General features: G+C 44.3%; 1 long non-coding RNA gene across 1 annotated transcript; it reads left to right on the top strand.

Moving 5' to 3' along the window:
* The first annotated feature begins 6 nt into the window (after nt 1-6).
* On the top strand, nt 7-21,297 carry LOC103352131 (uncharacterized). The gene is made up of 3 exons (XR_519656.4): nt 7-211; nt 15,052-15,233; nt 20,759-21,297. It is a non-coding gene; the product is annotated as an uncharacterized lncRNA (long non-coding RNA).
* The last annotated feature ends 495 nt before the right edge of the window (nt 21,298-21,792 follow it).

Genomic DNA, 21,792 nt, shown 5'->3' with positions numbered 1-21,792 from the left:
GCCCGCGGCGTCACGTCCGCGAGGCTCTCGGGCCCGCCGGCGTCTGGGGGGAACCGGGGCGCCAGGCGGTGCGCGGGCCGGGGCGCGAGGTCGCGCGGGAAGGCCGGCGCGGGTCCAGGCACCCCGCTGGGAGCCCTGGGTGCTGCCCGAACGTGGTTTTCTCCGAAACTGCCCCCCGGTGGGCCGGTGTCGCGGCTTTACAAAGAACCCGGTGGGTGACACGGGGGCCGCGTCGCTATCTCTGGGTCTGGGCGGGGAGCGCTGGGCGAGGGCACCCTGGGCGGGCACGCCCCTCTCCCTCTCCCTCTCCTCACCCTCACCCTCCTCCTCCTCCTCCTCCGTGGGCGGCGCCGTCCCTCCCCGCCTCTCTCCTCCCGCCCGCTCGGTTTAGCCTCGCATCTTTGGCCAAACAACAACAAATGGGGAGCACCGCGTAGGTGTGGAACTCTGCTGGCTTCTGGCGCTTGGGCAGTGCAAGACAATAGCTGCCCTTTTTGGGGGGATCGCTGGGTGGAGAGGCCGCGGCTGTGGCCATGAACAGACCCTAGCTTATAGAAGGTCTTAATGGTGATGTAAAAAGAGGCGGCACCATCCAGACGTCAAAGGGAGGTTTTTGGAGGGGCAGTGGCAATTGAATAGAAGTTTCCTAGGCCAACCCATTATTTAAGGAGCGCTTGCTGTGTACCACAGACTGTGTGGAGCACCTTCTGTAATTATCTGGAATCCTCCGAAATGGCCCTTTAAAAGGAGGGCGGGGAAAGGGTACAAGTGCACTTAAGAAAGTTCATGAAAATGACATTAAAAGAGGGATTTATTCGTGTGCCAAAAACGTTTTGAAATCCGTGCGTATTGGGGATCTTCAAAAAGTTCGTCGAAAATACACATTCTCAAAAACTAGGCATGGGTTTCAAAAGTGTTCACGCCCAAATAAACTTGGCTGTTAATTCCGTTTTTCCACGAACTTTCTAAGGTATACCGCCTGGTGTTAGCCTTTCACGTTGTGAAGGGAGACGCAGGCTTGGAGAAGTTAATTAATTTGACCAAAATCACAGAGCAAAAGGAAGGCAGAAGGCTTGCACTCCACTTCTCCGTTAGGTTCTGTCAATGAAGAAGCCAAGCAGGAAGTGCAAAGGCACAAAGTCAGCAAAGAACTTAGTGGAGCCACCACCTTAAAACTCTGGCTGAGAAGCTGTGTATCTGTCTCTTGGTATTTATTTATATTAATAGATTGTCTAATTTAAAAAAAATTATTTATTTGAAAGGTAGAGTTACAAAGAGAGGGAGAGGCAGAGAGAAAGGTCTTCCATCCACTGGTTCACTCCCCAGATGACCACAACGGCTGGAGCTGGGCCAGTCCGAATCCAGGAGCTTCTTCTGGGTTTCCCATACAAGTATAGAAGCCTGAGTACTTGGGCCACCTTCTACTGCTATCCCAGCCCACAGCACAGAGCTGGATCAGAAGCGGAACAGCCAGGACTAGAAGCGGCACCCATATGAGATACTGGTGCTGCAGGCAGAGGCTTAGCCCACTACGCCACAGTGCGGGCTGCTAGATTGTCTAATTTGAATATGTTTTTCTCTCTCTGGCATTCACACCACTCAGTACTCCCCAACTGAGGTTCTATGAATAAAATACAATTTTCTTCTGGTGTCAGTCCCCTCAACCTGGAAGAGCTGAGCAGGGCCTGAAGAATCGGGAACCTCCAAGGAGGTCATGGCTGCAAGTCTCCTGAGTTTAGCCCTGCAGGATTTGCATTTTCTCTGTGGGGCAGTGCTTTAGACAGTTGGTGGAAGATAGAATGCAGAAACATTTTGAAATCTATGTAGTTTTTCATAATACGTATCTCCATGAACTTTTTGAATACTTCCCATATGCATGGACTTTGTACCAAAAAAAACACCCTGGTCTTTTAATTCCATTTTCTATGTGCCATGACATGTGCCAGGATGTGGGAATGCATGGCATCGCTGGCCTACCCAGCAGCCAGTCTGGCCTAACTTCAGGAGGAAGGCCCAGGTCCACCCAGAGAGAATGAACACGGTGAAAGGGGTAGCCCCTTCACCTGGCCTCAGTTTAGGCCAGAGCTCAGGATGCAGGCTTGACCTTTGGAAGATGAAGGATAGTCCCCTGGGAGCCTGAAAAAGAAAGGCACAGGATGACACAATTCTGCCCCTTGACTGTTAGGAGAATGTGACACTTGGGATTGCTGTAGCAATTGTAACCTGAGGCAAGGGATGAGGCAGAAATGCTGAGGCTGGTGCAGTGGAAGAGCCAGAGAATCGGTCCTTAATGATGTAACTGAGCTGCTGATTGAACCAACCCTGGAGCTGACCTCAAGTGAGCTGCTAGTCCCAGTTGTATCAAAGCATTATGATAATAATATTTCTCCTGAGAGCCCCCATTAGGGTAAAGACCAAATCTTAGGCGTCGATGTGGCTGTAATGTCTAGCATAGTGTTAGGACACAGGAAATGCTAGCTTGCTAAAAGTAGTGAGGCCAGGAGAACAGAGGAAAATTCTGGGAGCTGAAGTCAACCCTCCTCGTGTGGAAATGACTTGCTTTATTTAAACCCAGTTTACCAACATTCTGGATTTATCACAATCAGAATAAAATCAAAGAGACATATCTCAGTTTACAGAGGGATGTATCTCTTTATCCTGATTGATTTAACCTTGTTCCCTCTAACATTTAAAATATAAGAGACTCAAAAATTCATGGAAAATGTATATTATGGGAAAAAATTCATAGGTGGAAACATTTTGTACCAGAATCAGCTTATCTCTTAATTTCATTTTTATATAACCATTTTGAGGTACCCTTGTATATTTTCCTTTCATGCAACTCAGGAACAGTTGAGTCAATCAAAATCTTTACACTCTGTCTATCTCCAGATTTCTGTTGTGCTATCGAAGAAGTATGAGGGGGCTTCAAAATTCCATGGAAAATCACAATATTTTTAAATTACATTTCTCCATGAACTCTTTTTGGGGCCCCTTAGTATTAGAAACTTTGCAGATTCTTTTTTTTAAGAAAACTTTTATTTAATAAATATAAATTTCAAAAGTACAACTTTTGGATTATGGCGGTTTTTTCCCCCATAACCACCCTCCCATCCACAAACCATCCCATCTCCTACTCCCTCTCCCATCCCGTTCTTCATTAAGATTCTTTTTTTTTTTTTTTTTTTTTTTTTTTTTTTTTTACAGGCAGAGTGGACAGTGAGAAAGAGAGAGAGAGAAAGGTCTTCCTTTTTGCCGTTGGTTCACCCTCCAATGGCCACCGCGGCCGGCGCACCGCACCTATCTGAAGGCAGGAGCCAGGAGCCAGGTGCTTCTCCTGGTCTCCCATGGGGTGCAGGGCCCAAGCACTTGGGCCATCCTCCACTGCACTCCCGGGCCACAGCAGAGAGCTGGCCTGGAAGAGGGGCAACCGGGACAGAATCCGGTGCCCCAACCTGGACTAGAACCCGGTGTGCCAGCGCCGCTAGGCAGAAGATTAGCCTATTGAGCCACGGCGCTGGCCAAGATTCATTTTTAATTAGCTTTACATACAGAAGATCAACTTAGTATATACTAAGTAAAGATTTCAACAGATACCTTGCAGATTCTTAAAAGAACTTTCTTCTGATCTCCCTAAAGCTGCACAATAATTTTAAGATTGCTGTGAGCTTGGGGTCAGTGCTGTGGCACAGTGGGTAAAGCTGCCGCCTACAGTGCCAGCATCCCATATGGTTGCCGGTTTGAGACCCGGCTGTTCTGCTGTGGCCTGGGAAAGCAGTAGAAGATGGCCCAAGTCCTTAGTAGGCCCCTGCTTCCACATGGGAGACCCAGAAAAAGCTCCAAGCGCCTGGCTTTGGATTGGCCCAGCTCAGGCCATTGTGGCCATTTGGGGAGTGAACCAGCGGATGGAAGACCTCTCTCTGCCTCTGCCTCTCTGTAACTCTGCCTTTCAAATAAATAATTAATTAATAAATAATAAATAAATATTGCTGTGAGCACCAGAAAAAAAAATGCTCTCTCAGATTTTCTGAGGAGGGACCTGTCTTCAACTCAAGACCCCTTCAAAATCTTCCTTCAATGTGTTTGCACCCATATTGCAGAGATACTCACAGTGTATGATATACAGACTTTCAAGGATCTTCAATTTTCCTCTTTTCTTTGAATTCCCTGATTTGAGTCACCAATTGATTCTTGAAGGTTTCAGGGAACAGAAACCTGTTGAGTTTATCTGAATTATCAAGGGTTAATGATAAGTTTAAGGAAAGATAATGAAGAAAACATCAAAATAGTGTCTCTGCTGCTACACTTGCATGTCTTGTCATCTACCACCAACAGGCTCCCCTCCTTCCTGCCATTGTGACTATTATTCTTCATCTCCATACTACTACTGTTATGCTGACCTTCTCTTCATGCCAGCAATTCACACTCCTCATTAGCGAGAATGTGATTGGTTCTACTGAACTGTAATTTCCATGAGCACTTGCATAATTTCTAGGACATAGGCCAAAATGAAAATGCATCGCCCTTTATTCAACAATTATTAAAAATTTCAAGATGGTGACAGAGTTGGTGGTTGGCATTAAATCAAACATGGGCTCTTCCAACATGACAGTTACGTGATTTCTTAGCTTACATGTCCATGAAGTTTTCTAGCCTTTGAAGTTAGGTCTGTATTTGTTCTGCTAACCAGTGTGTTCCCATGCCTAGCATGTGCCTAGCCCATAGAGGATTTTTTTTTTTTTTTTTTTTTTTTTTTTTTTTTTGACAGGCAGAGTGGACAGTGAGAGAGAGAGAGACAGAGAGAGAAAGGTCTTCCTTTTGCCGTTGGTTCACCCTCCAATGGCCGCCGCTGCAGCCGGCGCACCGCGCTGATCCTGGCAGGAGCCAGGAGCCAGGTGCTTTTCCTGGTCTCCCATGGGGTGCAGGGCCCAAGCACCTGGGCCATCCTCCACTGCACTCCCTGGCCATAGCAGAGAGCTGGCCTGGAAGAGGGGCTACCGGGACAGAATCCGGCGCCCCAACCGGGACTAGAACCCGGTGTGCCGGCGCCGCAAGGTGGAGGATTAGCCTATTGAGCCACGGCGCCGGCTGCCCATAGAGGATTTTAACAAATACCTGTTGAATGAATGAATGAGCCCTCATCGGTTGAGCAGAGCTCTCATATCTGAGTTCCAAGTCTCTTTGGAGGCCTCTATCCACCTTGTAAATTCTGCCTTTGGATTAAGTGTGGTCCCTGCCTAATCAGTTGTAACAAGGATGGCAGGTTCACAGTGACTGTGGGAGGGTCCTGCTATTTGAGTCTTCCTCAGAGATGGCCAAGACCAAGATGGTCACTTAGAATGTCATGTCCTAAGATGGTGACAATTCTTTGATTTGTCCTTGAGAAAATTCTTAGTTCTTTGGGATCTGTTTCTTCAATTGTAAGGTCTATAAAATGTGGATAGAAATAACTGCCCTACCTGCCTTCCTCACAGGGCTATCAGAATCATATATCAATAAACACAACTGAAAGGATTTTTACAGTTGTTTGTTCTCACTCTGGTACTGCCAAGAGCATACACATATCGTGCCCTCCTGACAACCATCAACTCTGGGCTGGAGGAATGGCTCAGTCTTGTTTAGAAGTTATGTGGATGATGATTACTGTATTTCTCTACTTTGTACTATGTCTAGAAACAAGACCTTAGAAGACACCTCTTTCAATGTAATACAGAATATAGAAAACAATGAGTAAGAGATAGAAAAGGACGGTTTTCCTGATAGTAATGGTATGCTATTTGATGCAGCAACCACAGACAAAATAATGTCCTGATCTCTCAGTTGTCCCTCTGGTAGGCAGCAAGCTAGGTAGGTTTGTACAACTTCTCCACACTTCAGTTCAGGACAAAGAAACCTGGCATATGAGTTCCCTAGGGCTGTTACAACAAAGGCACACACTGGATGGCTTAAACAGCAGAACCTTATTGCCTCACAGTGCTGGACACCGAAGTCTGAGATCAAGGTGTCAGCAAGGTTGTTTTCTTCAGTGACCTCTCTGTTGGGCTTGCCAATGTCTGTCTTCTCTCCGTGCCCTCCTATTATCTTCCTTCTGTGTCTGTTCTCATCTCTACTAAGGACACCAGTCATTTTGGATCAGAGCAGCCATGGTGACTTTGCTTTAATCTCATGACCTCTTAAGACTCTCCAAATACAGTCACATTCTGAGGTACTGGGGGTTAAGACTCCAGCATGTGAATTTGGAGGGAACACAATTTAGCCCATGACTTGGACAGGTCTGTGAGCACTCCTGTAATCTAGAGATCATATAGCTCCCAGAGTAGATGGGGGGAGACGTTGAATGTTCAAGCAAATCTAACCATCACATAACTCTAGCTTGCATCTCAGGGGACATAGAGGTATAAAGATGACAGGCAGATCTTGAAAGAATGCATTTCCCATAATATTTGTATTAATCTTTATTTTAATGCCTTCAGCATAGGCCCAATTCTCCTTGGCAGTGACAAAGGCCAGAGTAACCAAAGCAGCAAATGGTGGGTTATTACCGTTCAAACCAATGAACAAAGCCAGTGCACCAAGAGAAGAAACTTCCATTTCCAAGTACATGGGTTTCTCAGTATAAAGAAAAACAGCAGCTATGGTTTGGATATATACCCCCAAAGTTCAGGTATTGGAAACTTATTCCCCAATAAAACAATGTTGAGAGGCAAGACATTTAAAGTCCTTGTGGTTGGATTAATGTTGTTATCACAGGAGTGGGTTTGTCATGAATCTGAGTTTGACCGCCTTTCTTGACCTCTTTCCCCCTGTGAGGCAGTCTGCCATGTTGTGGTACAGCAGGAAGGCCCTTGTGTATTGGGCCCCTAACCTTGGGCTTCCCAGCCCTAAGAACTATAAAACGAATGAATCTCTGCTCTTTATAAATCACCCAATCTACAGTATTCTGTTATAAAATAGACTAAGACAATGGCTAAGCCCATTTGTTGACATTTTCTCTAACCAGGTCATCAGGGGTTACATAGATGTTCAGTACCTAAAAAGTCGCTGAGACTGAAGGCATGTCCTTTATTTACAGCTCTTTTAATCCCAGCCATTGTCTAATGCACAAAACTTTCCCTAGTTCTTCCTACCATCCCTCATCTCCAGACAAGATGGTTATTTCATTTGCTTGTGGCTTTTCTCATCAGTAATATCATTAACATGAAGTAGTCCCTAACCAAGAAAACCAGAAGGGAGGTTTGCCGTGAGGTCTTACTGAGAGCTTTTTCTACTTGACCATATGCCACCTTGTTCTAGATTTGTCTCTTGTGGGTTATAGGAATATAAACATGTTGTCGCTTCACTAATTTACTTGTTTTCTTAATGGATTGGTGACCTATATATGTTTCTCTGAATTAATTGATTGAAACCCACACCATTTCTGCCAACTAAATCTGAGAAATTTCCCTTTTCTAATGAATAAAAGCCATCAGATCATCTTGGGTTAAGGTGAGTGGAAAGTAAGAAATTACGTACTAAGGAGTATGGTCCAAAAACACATGTAAAAAGATTATATTTCATTAATGTGATGGTTAGAGTTACTTTAGTTGCTAATTAACAGAATACAAAATAATAACAGAAAATATGTTAGGTTATTTTTACAAAACTTAGGTAAAAGTCTAGAGGTGGGAATTCCAGGACTCAGTGAAGATTCTGCTAAACAAAAGCTCAGGGACACAGGCACTTTCACATCACAATTCTTTCATCACATTCTTTTATCAGGTCTGAGAGGGCCACCAAAAGGACATTTTACCATTTGCTAGTTTTTGTTACGTAAAAAAGCCCCCTTTGGTAAATTTCAAGCTACCAGTATCATGTCAGTCAACACAGAGTTGAAAAGAGATGTACACAGTTGGCTCCTGCAAGCCGGTATAAACAAGCTCCAACCTACCTGTGTTCAGAACACTCTGGCAGAAGCTCATCTTCTCTTGCCTGTAAATCATGAAATGACTCCATTGGATAGGTAACTACTCAAAAAGACTTGTCATTTGCCAGGATAACCATGCACTGGTAAAAGGGATATTTAGATTCTTTAAAAACTGTTTGATGCAAAGGCTGAACTGACACACCAAAAGGCGTCATCCTCCAGTTGGGGCCCAATGGAGTTTTGGCTCATTTCTAACTTATAAGGGATCCAATGGGCCCATGAAAATGTTCTATGATTAAGTCACTTAATAAACAATTAGGGTAGATATCTTACCTGAAAAAAAAAAACCTCACATTGGTTCCCTGATATGTGGAGTAATAGCCATTATGCTAGGTTCACCAGAGGCCTTTGAAACTTGCAGTATCATCCCTAGCTAAAATAGTAAATCAGACTGGTGTTGTGGCAGCAGCTTTACCTGTAATGCCAGTATCCCTTATGGGCACCAATTCCTGTCTTGGATGCTCTGCTCCCCACCCAGCTCCCTGCTGATGCTCTGGGAAAGCAACAGAAGCTGGCCCAAGTCTTTGGGCCCCTGCCACCCACGTGGGATACCTGGAAGAAACTCCTGGCTTTGGCCTGGCCCAGCCCTGGCTGTTGTGGGCATCTGGGGAGTGAACCAGTGGATGGATGATCTGTGTCTCTATCTCTCCCTCTCTGTGTAACTCTTTCAAATAAATAAATCTTTTAAAAAGTAAGAAGCAAGGTGGCATTTTTGGAAGAACTGCAAAGACTTACACTACTGGGGCAGGTGCTGTGGCATAGTGAGTAAAGCCGCCGCCTACAGTGCCAGCATCCCATGTGGGCACCAATTCAAGTCCTGGCTGCTCCACTTCCTATCCAGCTCTATACTATGGCCTGGGTAAGCAGTAGAAGATAGCCCAAGTCTTTGGGCCCCTGCATCTGCATTGGATACCCAGAAGAAGCTCCTGGCTCCTGGCTTCCCATCAGCCCAGTTCTGGGCATTACAGCCATAGCGGGAGTGAACCAGCAGATGGAAGACTTCTTTCTCTCTACCTCTCTGTAACTCTGTCTTCCAAATAAATAAAGATTTTTTTAAAAAATATACACTACTATCAAAGATACAAAGGATGCAGTGTCCTATTCAGGTTTCCTTTCTGAATCCTGCAAAAAAGTTACCATAACTGGGGGCTGGAACTGTGGCTCAGCAGGTTAAAGCCCCAGCCTGCAATGCCAGCATCCCATATGTGTTCCGGTTCATGTCCTGGCTACTCCACTTCGGATCCAGCTCTGTGCTATGGCCTGGGAAAGCAGTAGAAGATGGCTCAAGTGCTTGGGCCCCTGCACCCTCATGGGAGACCCGGAAGAAGCTCCTGGCTTCTGGCTTCAGATCAGCACAGCTCTGGCTGTTGCGGTCATTTGAAAAGTGAACCAGTGGATGGAAGATCTCTTTCTCTCTCTCTCTCTCACCCTCGCTCTACCTCTCTCTGTAACTGTTTCAAACAAATAAAAATAAATCTAAAAAAAATGTTTTTTAAAAGTTATCATAGCTGATCAGCTATCCACCTAACCAATAGAAACTACAGTGAAGCATGTGTTGTCTTCAGGACAGATCAGTATAGATTTTGCATTTGGTATGCCTTTATTAATTTGATAAATATGGTTTTCTAGATTCCCATCAATAGGAAGGGTCAAAAGCAGTTTGTGGGGACAAGTGTTGTGGCACACAGGCTAAGCTGCTACTTGGAACACCCCCATCCCATATTGGAGTGCCTAGGTTTGAGTCCCACCTCCACTTCCAATACAGCTTCCTGCTAAGCCACATCCTGGGAGGCAGCAGATGATGACTCAAGTACTTGTGTCCCCACCCAAGTGGGAGACACAGATGGAGTTCTGTTCCAGGCTCTGGCATGGCCCATCCCTAACAGTTGTGGGCACTGGAAATTGAACCAGTAGATGGAAGATTCTCTCTCTCTCTCTCTCTCTCTCTCTCTCTCGTGCACTTTGCCTTTTAAATAAGTCAGCTTCTTTAAAAAGCTGATTGCCTTAACATATTAAGGACAGGGATACAAAATTATTTTCAGACTAGGATTATTTTAACTTCTACCCTCTGTCATGTTTAATATGAAAGAGCAAGTACTCTAGATCAATGTTTCTCAAAGTATCTGTGGTGATGTAACATTCTCTCTCTCTGTTTCAATATATTTTGAAATTACTGAACTTGGCCACTATATATCTTGTTAACACATGAAAATCACTGTGAGTTTGACAAATAAAATCTATACTTTGTTCAGTGAGATGAGTCTTCTGATCATGTGCTTGGATGTCACAGCAATATCAAATTGCTATAAACATTCTAAACATAGATTTTCAATTTCTAAATTTATCTCACCATGGAATAAAGAAGTATTCAATAGTCAACATTTGTAGACTACATCTTGAGTGGTGTGATCAAAATGGCCTAGACAAACACATGCACGTGAAAGAACAGCAGATAAACTCCAAGATAATCAAGGGTTTACCACACTGGTGAAATTTTTAGGATTCATTGCTCTGAGCACATTGGTAATATCTTTAATGTAAAAGGACAAGTTGTTCCACCTCTAACTACCTGCCATTAAGAGAGAGTCTCTTCATTTACAGGGCCTCTTTGGATTTTAAAAGCAGCATATGCTGTCTTTGGGAATACAATTCCAATCCACTTATCAAGTGGATTAGAAACTTCCAGTTGCAAATGGGTACCAAAGCCAGAAACACCTCTTAATCACGTCCAGCTGTATACAGCTGCCCTGTCACTTGAGGTATACAACCCAGAATATTCAGCAGCATTGGAGGTGTTTGTGATGGATAAGTGTTGTATGGCCTCTCTGGAAAGTCCCAGTAGGAGCTACCCCCTAAGGCTTTGGCGTAAGGCAGTGACTTATGCAACAGCGATTTACTTTCTGTCTGAACCGCCAGTAATCTGTAGGAGCTGAGGACAATCTCCAGCTGACACCCAGTAAGACATTGAAGCCCTAGGGCATACAATCACAAAGACGTGAATTCTGCCAAAAACAACATGAGTTTGGAAGCAAATCTTTTCCTAGTTGAGATGCCATGTGAGGACCCAGTCTTGGCCAACACTTTGATTGCAGCAATAAGCAAAGCCATACCTAGACACCTGACCCATAAAAATGCTGAGATAATAAATGTATGTTGCCTAAGCTCTTAAGTTTGTGCAATATTTTTACACAGTAGATAACTATTAAGATAGTATAACCAATCTGGAAAATGGTTTGATATTTTCTTTTAACTGAACAACCAACCACCCAGCAATTCCACAGCTAAGAGAAGTGGAAAACAAAGTTCCCCCAAAAGACTTTTATAAGACTATTCATGACCGTGTTATTTATGGAAGCTAAAAATCAAGAAAAAAGTTCTATCAATACAAGAATGAATAAATAGTGGTATATTAATATAATACAATGCATACTGCTCAGCAAAAGATACAAGAAACTTCTGTCACACACAAAACATGAATGAGTCTCCCAAATGTTATTTTCAGCTAAGGAAGTCAGACACAAAAGAATATTAACAATCTGATTCCATGTATATGTGGTTCTAGAACAGGTGAACCTAATTGATGGTGATAGAAATTGACCCAGTGGATGCTCTGGGGATTGAGGGCAGGCAATGACTTTGAAAGGACATTTGGGGACTGGGGCTGTGGTGCAGTGGGTTAAAGCCCCAGCCTGCAGCGCCAGCATCCCATATGAGCACCGGTTCAAGTCCCTCCTGCTCCATTTCTGATCCCGTTCTCTGCTATGGCCTGGGAAAGCAGTAGAAGATGGCCCAAGTCCTTGGGCCCCTGAACCCACATGGGAGACCCATAAGAAGCTCCTGGCTTCATATCAGGTCAGCTCTGGCTGTTGCAGCCATTTGGGGAGTGAACCAGCGGATGGAAGACTAACCTCTCTCTCCCTGGCTCTACCTCTCTATGGAACTGTCTTTCAAATAAATAAAATATTTTAAAAAAAAGGGCAGTGGGATAACTTCCTGCAATGATGGACATGTTCTGTGTTCTCAGGTGTGGGTCACACAGGTACAAGTATTTGTCAAAACTTTTGAACAAAACTGTTGAACTTTTTAAAAATATGTTAATCACTAAATTTCAATTATACCTTAATTTTTAAAAAATTAAGAAACAAGGGATGAGCATTTAGCCTAGTGATTGGGACACCAGGTAGGGATGCCCACCAGATAGGATCCCATGTTGGAGTGCCTGGGTTCAGTGCCCACTTCTGTGTCCAGATACCAATTTCCTGCTTGAATAGACCCTGAGAAGCAATGGTGATAAATCATGTAGTTGGGTTCCTATCACCCACATGGGAGACCTAGATTAGTTCCTGGCTCTCTGTTTTAGCCTCAGCCCAGCCTCAGCCACCAGGAGAATTTGGGAGGGTGAGCCAGTGGATGGGAGTGCTCTCGCACTCTTTCTACCTCTCATATAATAAATACATTTTTTAAAAAATTATAAAAGAAGTAAAGGCATTATCTGTTTGCAAAAGGATAATAGAGGCCTCAAGCCAACCTACCCTAAGCTGCTTGCAAATATAGAGGAGAACAGTCTGTAAGAACACAAAAATCAAGAGGAAAAGGCATCTTGTATTTTTATTTAAGGTATACAAACTTCATGCATTCCATAAATACAAATTTAGGAAAAAGGCATCTTCTTATTGGTTCTGTCCTCTCAGTTGATCTTTTCACCTTAAGCTTCTTTAACTTAATCATGACACAGGGAGAGAGGAGAGAAAGAGAAGAGATGAGGAGAAAGTGAAAGAAGGAAGGAAATGCAAGAGAGAAAGGGAAAGAGACAGAAGGAAACAAATAAGAAAGAAAAATGAAAGAGAAAAGGAAGGAAGGAAAGAAAGAAAAAGAAAGGAAAGAGAAAAGAAAAAAAGAAAAAGAAAGGGGCCAGCATTGTGATCTACCCCATTTGGGCGCCAGTTCCTGTCCCAGCTGCTCCGCTTCTGATTCAGTTCCCTGTTAATGTGCCTGGGAAAGCAGTGGAAGATGTTCTAAGTCCTTGGGCCCCTGCACCCATGTGGGAGAAAGGATGAAGTTCCTGACTCCTCTTTGGTCTGGCTCAGCCCTGGCCATTGTAGCCATTTGGGGAGTAAACCAGCAGATGGAAGATCTCTCTCTCTCTCTGTCTCCCCTTTCCTGGTATCTCTGTAACTCTGACTTTCAAATACATAAATAAATCTTAAAAAAAAAAAAAAAAAAAGGAAGAAGGAAAAGGGCTAGGCCAGGTCTAAGCCAGTACCAAGGTTGTCCATCCTTGTCTCACATGATGGCAGGAACCCAAGCAATTTGGACCATCATCTGCTGCATCCCAGGCACATTAGCAGGAAGCTGGATAAAAAGAATGGTGTCGTGGGGACTGGAACTGCGCTCCAATATGGGGTGCAAGCTTCCCAAGCAGCAGCTTTACCTTTCTACCTTAAAATGCCAACCCTGATATTTGTTTTTGATGATTTTGTAGAGAAAATGGAGAAGGCAGTCATGATGAACATGCTTTAATCCCTCTTAAATTGGGTATCTACAAGGATATTACTGGAACAATAGTGAAATTTGGGTATAGGTTGAATATTAGAAATTGTATCACATTTAAATTCCTGAGTGAAGTGCTTCTCTAGGAATATGGCCTTGTTCTTAGGAGACACATGCTGGAACATTTGTGGTAAAGCATTATGTTGCCTATTACCAACCTTCAAATGGTTTCAGGAAAAATATACATATGCTCATTTCTCTCTATTTACTATCTGACTTATTTACACACTGAATATATATACACACAGATTTATACAAATGTGCCCTCTATATGTATTATATGCAAGGGGTCCACAAGTATTTATTGTGCTAGTCTCAATTTTTCTAAAGGTGTAATATTTTTCAAAATAAAACACTTCTGGGCATCTCTCTTAAAATGCCTGCTCTTTGTTGGTCAGTGTTGTGGTATAGCTGGTAAAGCTGCCACCTGTGACGCTGGCATCCCATGTGGGCACCAGTTCATGTCCTGGTTGCTCCACTTCTGATACAGCTCTCTGCTATGGCCTGGGAAAGCAGCGGAAGATGGCCCAAGCACTTGGGCCCCTGCACTCATGTCAGAGACCCAGGAGAAGTTCCTGGATCCTAGCTTCAGTCTGGCCCAGCCCTGACCATTGCAGCCATTTGGTGAGTGGACCAGTGGAAGGAAGTTTCTCTCTCTCTCTCTCTTTTTTTTTTTTTTTTTTTTTTTTTGACAGGCAGAGTGGACAGTGAAAGAGAGAGACAGAGAGAAAGATCTTCCTTTGCCGTTGGTTCACCCTCCAATGGCCGCCGCGGCCTGCACGCTGCGGCCAGCACACCGCGCTGATCGGATGGCAGGAGCCAGGTATTTATCCTGGTCTCCCATGGGGTACAGGGCCCAAGGACTTGGGCCATCCTCCACTGCACTCCCTGGCCACAGCAGAGAGCTGGCCTGGAAGAGGGGCAACCGGGACAGAATCCGGTGCCCCGACCGGGACTAGAACCCGGTGTGCCGTTGCCACAAGGCGGAGGATTAGCCTAGTGAGCCACGGCGCCGGCTCTCTCTCTCTCTCTCTCTCTCTCTCTCTCTCTCTCTCTCTTTCTCTCTCTGTAACTCTGCCTTTCAAATAAATGAATATTTAAAAAAAAAAATTCTTCTCTTAAAAATCCACCTCTGGCTCTTCCCTACCAGAGGTCTTTCTCTCAACACTGCTTCAGCTTTGATGGTTCCCTAGTTCTCCACAAGATTTCTACCTCTCGATAATTGTTTACAGCCCTTTTCTCAATTGTTGAGGAACACTGTTTTTTTCTTATTACTATTTGTTTAACTCTTTACTAGTGTAGGGTTGATCTTATGAGCAATGTAAACTGAAAGCAGTTCACTGTAAAAATTAACAGTGGAAACAGGAGAGGAAGGAGGAGGAAGGGTGGGAGAATGGGCAGGAGGGAGGGGAGGGTGGAAAGTATCACTGTGTTCCTGAATCTATATATATGAAATGTGTATACCTTAAATAAAATTTAAGAAGAAAACAATGAAAAAAAGATTTCTACCTCTCACTTTGAATATGTTCCCTCTCCAGTGTACAAAATGTTCACCTCTTCTTGGCGTCTACCCCCAAGCTCATACTCATAAACCCATCAAAATTTTCAGTGAAACCTGGGAAGCTCTGGTTAAGAATGTCTGCTACCCTTCTGATAAGACAGTTTAGCAGTCATCGTGTCAACCTGAGTGTGTGTTTCTGAGATTTCATCCCTATTCCAGGTAACATAACAAAATATCCCTCCCCAAAACTGCCTCTCAAGAATTCTGATAAATGGAATTTTCCTCATCTCATTTTACAACTAGAGGATTCCAGCCCTGTACCAAATTAGAATGGTTGCTATTATTTTTAACCTTAAGTCATGCCAGCTGAAGCTTGATTTGAAGTGACTTCCTAATTCTCTGTCTTCAGAGAAGATTGACAATGATTTTCTCACAGAAGTGCTGAATTTCCAGAGATACAGCAAAGAATGAACGACCAGTTAAACCCATGGTCAAGGACTTCCACAGGAAGGGCAATAATTAAGGATTTCTAAGAGTTGAAAGATTAACCTTTGGTTTTTTTTTTTAACCTTTGATTTCTAAAGCTCCAGTTACTGTTGATTTCTTAGATTGAAGGCATTTAGAAGTGACTGTCATATTCTGGAACTGTGAATACAGCAATGAACCTGAAGCTAATTCTAAGTACAAGTCCGGGAAGCTGAGGACTACGCTGCTAGGAAAGTGTCAGTACACAGAGTTCAATGTTGTCACCAGACTTAAGACAGGATGGCTGGGTTTGCCTCTGATGCCCGTATTGCTCCTTTGCTCCCTTTTCTCTTCTGAGGCACTTTTCCCAACACATTAATGTCCTTGTATTGTCAGGTTCTTAAAATGTTTTATTTTCATTTTGATATGAAAGGCAGAGAGAGCGAGTGAGCATTTCCATCTGCTGGTTCACTCCCCTAATGCCCACAACAGCTAGGTTTGAGCCAAGATGAAGCCTGGAGCCAGGAACTCAACCCAAGTCTCCTATGTGGATAACGGGGACCCAAATACTCGAGCCATCATTGTGGCCTCCCAGATTGTGCATTAGCAGGAAGCAAGATCAGAAGCAGAGGAGTTGGGATTGAAACCAGGCGCTGCAGGTCTTCCTGCAGTATCTTCCAAGCAGTGACTTAATGGGATGCTGGTCTTCCACGCAGTGACTTAACCACTATGCCAGACACCCATCCTGAACTATCCATGTGAAGACCCCAGATGTCTTCCACCCTGTCCTGCCTTTTCCTGCGTTGTCTCCTCTACCACAGAAATGATATCCCTTCCCACAAGGGAGCTTTTCACCTCTTTTACAAAGCTCTTCCATGTATATTGGCTCAATTTTCTCGATAATTCAGTAGAATGTATTTTATTCAACCCTTTCACAGCTGAAAAAACTGAGCTTCAAGGAAGTTAAGGGAGTGCTTAAGTTCTATTAGTTAGCAAAATCAAAACATTTAACCAAGCTGTGATTTCATTTAAACATGTAACTGGTCTCCTATCTTATTTATTTACTTATTTGAAAGGCAAGTGACAGAGAAAGTGACAGAGTGATAGACAGACAGGGATGTCTGATTTGCTGCTTCACTCTCCAAATGCCTGCAACAGCTAGGTCAAGACTAAGCCCAAGTCAGGGGCTAGGAATTCAATCTACATCTCCCGCATGGGTGGCAGGGACCCAACTACTACTTGAGCCATAACCTGTTACCTCCCAGGATGTGCATTAGCAGGAATCTGAAATCGGGGGCTGGGCTAGGACTTGAACACATGCACCCCAATATGGGATGCAGGCGTCTCAAGCAGCATCTTAATCACTATGTCAAATGCTCACCCCCTAAACTATGATTTTAAATCTAGTATTTTCCCTGCACTTCAAATAAAATTCCAATTTCAGGGGTTTAAAGTATCTACCATGAACATTCTAGAAAATTAGGAAATCCTGTGAATGCTGTATGGAACCACAATGAAAATAAAAAGAATGTTGTACATTCATCAGGCTCTTTTCCCTCTCCTCTTATCTGACCTGTCTCTTCTTTCTCTTCCCATTAGAAAGAGGCTCCTTCTCCAGTTCCACTCTCCTTTCTCCTCAAGCCCTCTCTACTCTCTCACTAAGTCACCAGGGACCCACTTCCATTTTCAACAGCAAAACTAGGTTAGCAATGCTATGAGTAAGAGAAGTAATTTGTGAATGAAGGCTATCAGAGTTCTAAAAGAGAAGTATGTGTAATGGTTCCACATTTCAGCCCACAAATGTGGCTATGTAAGAAACAGTAACTTTATTTTTCTCTAGTGGTTTTTTGTTGTTGTTGTTCAGTACCTCCACTCTCTAAGTGGTAACAACTTAAATTTGGTCAATATATACCAGAGGGATAGAGCTACTACTCTAGGGTGTTTATGGAGTGTCATAGTATCAGGAGCTGGGGCACCTGGCCCTAGGCTTCCATTTAGCTGTCCATCAGCCTGTTTGCCGTTTGTTTACTCACACGGAGGCAACTGCTGAATCGTCCCTTAGGATCCTACTAGAGGCCCTTGCAGCTTGACAACTGTTATTAATCGATTTTCTCATTACTATAACAAAACACCTGGGACTTGCATTGTGGCATTATGGGTTAAGTTGTCACCTGTGACACTGGCATCCCATATAGGCATCAGTTCAAGTCTCCGCTGCTCCACTTCCAATCCAGCTCTCTACTAATGCACCTTGGAAAGCAGCAGAAGATGGCTTAAGTCCTTGGGCCCCTGCACCCATGTGGGAGACCTGGAAGAAGTTCTTGGCTCCTGGCTTTGGCCTGGCCCAGCCCTGGCTGTTGTGTCATTTGGGGAGCAAACTAGTGGGTGGAATCTCTCTCTCTCTCTTTCTCTCTCCCTCCCTCCTTCCTTTCCTCCATCTATGTAACTCTACCTTTCAAATAAATAAACAAGTAAACCCCTAAAACACACACACACACAGGCTGAATCAGGCTAACTTTATAAAGAAAACAGGTCTATTTTGGCTGATGGTTTTGAAGGTGCACGAGCTAAGGAGCTCATACAATGGTGGCCTCCTTGTTGGCAGTCCTGTGGTGGCACAGAGCATCAAATGGCAACAGACACGATGCATCCATGTGAATAGGTATTTCTGGTGTCTATGAAGTCACCAGGATTCAACCAAGAAGGCTTCACCCTAATGACCTTGTCTAATCCTTATTCCTCCTAAAGGCCCACTTCCATATGCCCTGATGGGATTAAGTTTCTACCCTCTTAATACCTCACAATTTCAAACACGAAGGCATGGGGGACACTCAAACCACAGAAACATGATCCATTGTCAATGTCTGCACAGCTTCTGGGTGCACAAGAATTCATTGTACTGTCAGGCTGAATTACAGACATTGCGCAGTGCTACTTAAGGCCCTATGTGGCACCCTCCAGTCACAGCACACTCCATGTACTTCCAAGCCACACTGTGGCCCATGGGGCTCTGAAAGCTGTCCCAGAGTCCTTCTGCCACATGGCCAGTTTGCCTCTACCTGAGAACATGCCCCAGGTGCCTCTCCTCTGTGCCCAGCATGTCCCAGTATGCCTGGCACATCCCTCCATCCCACCATGGCCAGCTCAGTGCTCCTCTCAGCCACCACCAGTGCAAGTTCTCTTCACACTCCATCTGCCATCGGGACCATCCTTTTCTCCTCACTGGGAGGGATTCTTGGATCTGAAATCGGGAAGCTTTTTGCTGACTCCTATTACAATAAATTCTGCATGATTATTTTTGCTCTGAGTCCTCCTCATGGGGTCTATGAACATTATTTTTGTTGTTGTTTATTTTTATTTTATTTATTTGAAAGGTAGAGTTATATATAGAGAGACATACACACAGAGAGAGACAGAGACAGAGACAGATCTTTTATTCACTGGTTAACTCCCCAAATGGCCAAAGCCAGGAGCCAGGAGCTTCATCCACATCTCCCACATGGGTGCAGGGGCCCAAGTACCTGAGCCATCCTCCATGGCTTTTCCCAGGTGCATTAGCAGGGAAATGAATCAGAAGTAGAGCAGCCAAGACTCGAAACACCACCCATATAGAATGCCAACATTACAGTCGGCAGCTTTACCTGCTGCACCATAGCACTGGCCCCAAATGAGATTATTTTAAAAGGTATTGATCACACAGGAGTTAAAGTTGGCTATCAAAAATGTCTAAGCCACAGAGGTGTTTTCTTTATTTTGTTTTGTTTTGTTTTGACAGGCAGAGTGGACAGTGAGAGAGAGAGAGAGAGAGAGAGAGAGAGAGAAAGGTCTTCCTTTACCGTTGGTTTACCCTCCAATGGCCGCTGCGGCCGGCATACCGCGCTGATCCGAAGCCAGGAGCCAGGTGCTTCTCCTGGTCTCCCATGGGGTGCAGGGCCCAAGCACTTGGGCCATCCTCCACTGCACTCCCTGGCCCCAGCACAGAGCTGGCCTGGAAGAGGGGCAACCGGGACAGAATCCGGCGCCCCGACCAGGACTAGAACCCGGTGTGCCGGCGCCACTAGGTGGAGGATTAGCCTAGTGAGCCGCGGCACCGGCCCAGAGTTTTTTAATCCAGAGTAGTTTGTGGAAATAATTTCCTATGAAAAATATAATTTCTGAGCGGTAGGTATTTGGCCTACTGCTTAAGATGTCACTTAGGGCACCTGCATCCCATATCACTGTGCTTAGGTTCAAGTTCTGGCTCAGTTACCAACTCCTGCTTCCTAATAATGTACTCTCTAGAAGACAGCAGATGATGGCTCACATAGTTGGGTCCTTGCCACTCACATAGAAGACCTGGATTGAGTTCCTGGTTCCTGGCTTCAGTTTGTTCCAACCTTGGCCATTATAAGAATTCAGGGAATGAACCAGTAGACGGGTGCTCTGTATCTCTGTCTGTCAGTCTCTCTCCCAAAGAAATAAAATAAATGCTAAAAAATATAATTTCTGGATCTATCATCTTTCAGATTTGAATGATGATGTTTTCTTTGTTCAGTTAACCTGATTTTTATTTCAAGTAAATTGAGTAGAGTTTTACCTTCTGGTCTAGTCTTCATTTTCCTTTGTCATACCTTCCAAAGTATAATTACAGAATGTACAATTGAGGAACAACTTGTTCTTAGAGTTAGCTCATTTTCTTTTGCTTTCTAATTTAATTTTTCTTTCTAAAAACAAGCAGAAAAATTCACTTTTTATGCATAGGTGTAGGGGGAATATAAAGCAGGAAATTCATCGACCGTCTCCTCAAGCAGATTGGGATCATTTTAGAAAACAAACTCTAGACATCTGTGAAAAGTTCCCTGGTAAGGCAAAAGTGTGCATGCAAAATATGCTGTTGGAAAACTATTCCAAGTGATATAAAGCTTTTTTGTTAAGATTTCTGGGAGGGGCCGGCATTGTGGCATAGCCGATAAAGCCACCGCCAGCAATGCTAGCATCCCATATGAGTCCAGGCTCCTCCATTTCCAATCCAGCTCACTGCTAGTGTGCCTAGGAAAGCAGCAGAGGATGGCCCAAATGCTTGGGCCCCTGCATCCATGTGGGAGAACCAGATGAAGTTCCTGGTTCCTGACTTTGATCTAGCCCAGCCCTGACTATTGCAGCCATTTGGGGAGTGAACCAGTGGATGGAAGACTCTGCCTCTGCCTCTCCCTCTTTGTAACTCTGATTTTCAAATAAATAAAAAAATCTTAAATTTTTTTTTTTTTTTTTTTTTTTTTTTTTTTTTTTTTTTTTTGCAGTGCATGCATCCCATATGGACACCAGCTCATGTCCTGGCTGCTCCACTTCTGATCTAGCTCCCTGATAATGGAACTGCTGGGAGAAGCATCGGAAGACAACCCAAGTGCTTGGGCCCTTGCTACCCACATGGGAGACCTAGAAGAAGCTCCTGGCTCCTGGCTTTAGCCTGGGCCAGCCCCTGCTGTTGCAGCCAGTCAGTGGTTGAAAGATTCTCTTGGCCGGTGCCGTGGCTCACTTTGTTAATCCTCCACTTGCGGCGCCAGCATCCCACATGGGCCCTGGGTTCTTGCTCCTCTTCCAATCCAACTCTCTGCTGTAGCCTGGGAAGGCAATGGAGGATGGCCCAAGTGCTTGGGCCTCTGCACCCGCATGGGAGACCAGGAAGAAGCACCTGGCTCCTGGCTTCGGATCAGCGCAGCTCTGGCCGTTGCGGCCATTGGGGAGTGAACCAATGGAAGGAAGACCTTTCTTTCTGTCTCTCTCTCTCACTGTCTATAACTCTACCTGTCAAATAAATAAAATTAAAAATTAAAAAAAAGATTCTCTAACTCTGACTTTCAGATAAATAAAAAATCTTTTTAAAAAAAGATTTCTGGGAAACTAGACTTTTGAGAAATTTGTGAATCTTAAATAAGGGTTCTGTTATTTTATGATTAATTTTTTAACAGAATGAGGCCAGTAGACAAATCCAACTTAAATAAATACAGCTGAAAACGCACGTGTTTGTGAAACTCACAAAACCAGAGTCCCAAACTGCCTTTTCTGTTTATGTGCTGTGTAAGAGCTCTCTGTCTACGCTTGCCTGTAGGAGTGTTTTTGGTGGATCAGAGGAGAGGAGAGAGAAATTGAGGATAAGGAAGTGGAGGAGAAGCCAGCCACCCACTCCCACAGCTGCCTACTCTGCATGTCACAGAGAAGGGAAAGCTGTCTAGCTGTCACCAGAGTGACAGAACCATGGAAAGTGCATGCAGTTACAGAACTGCATCTGCACCCACCAGCTGGTGAAAGCTGTGATGGTAATCTCTCCGTATTT

The sequence above is a fragment of the Oryctolagus cuniculus genome, chromosome 9 (genome assembly GCF_964237555.1).
Source record: "Oryctolagus cuniculus chromosome 9, mOryCun1.1, whole genome shotgun sequence".
NCBI lineage: Eukaryota > Metazoa > Chordata > Mammalia > Lagomorpha > Leporidae > Oryctolagus > Oryctolagus cuniculus.
The sequence above is the reverse complement of the archived record's forward strand: the minus strand, read 5'-3'. Positions and strand labels throughout refer to the sequence as shown.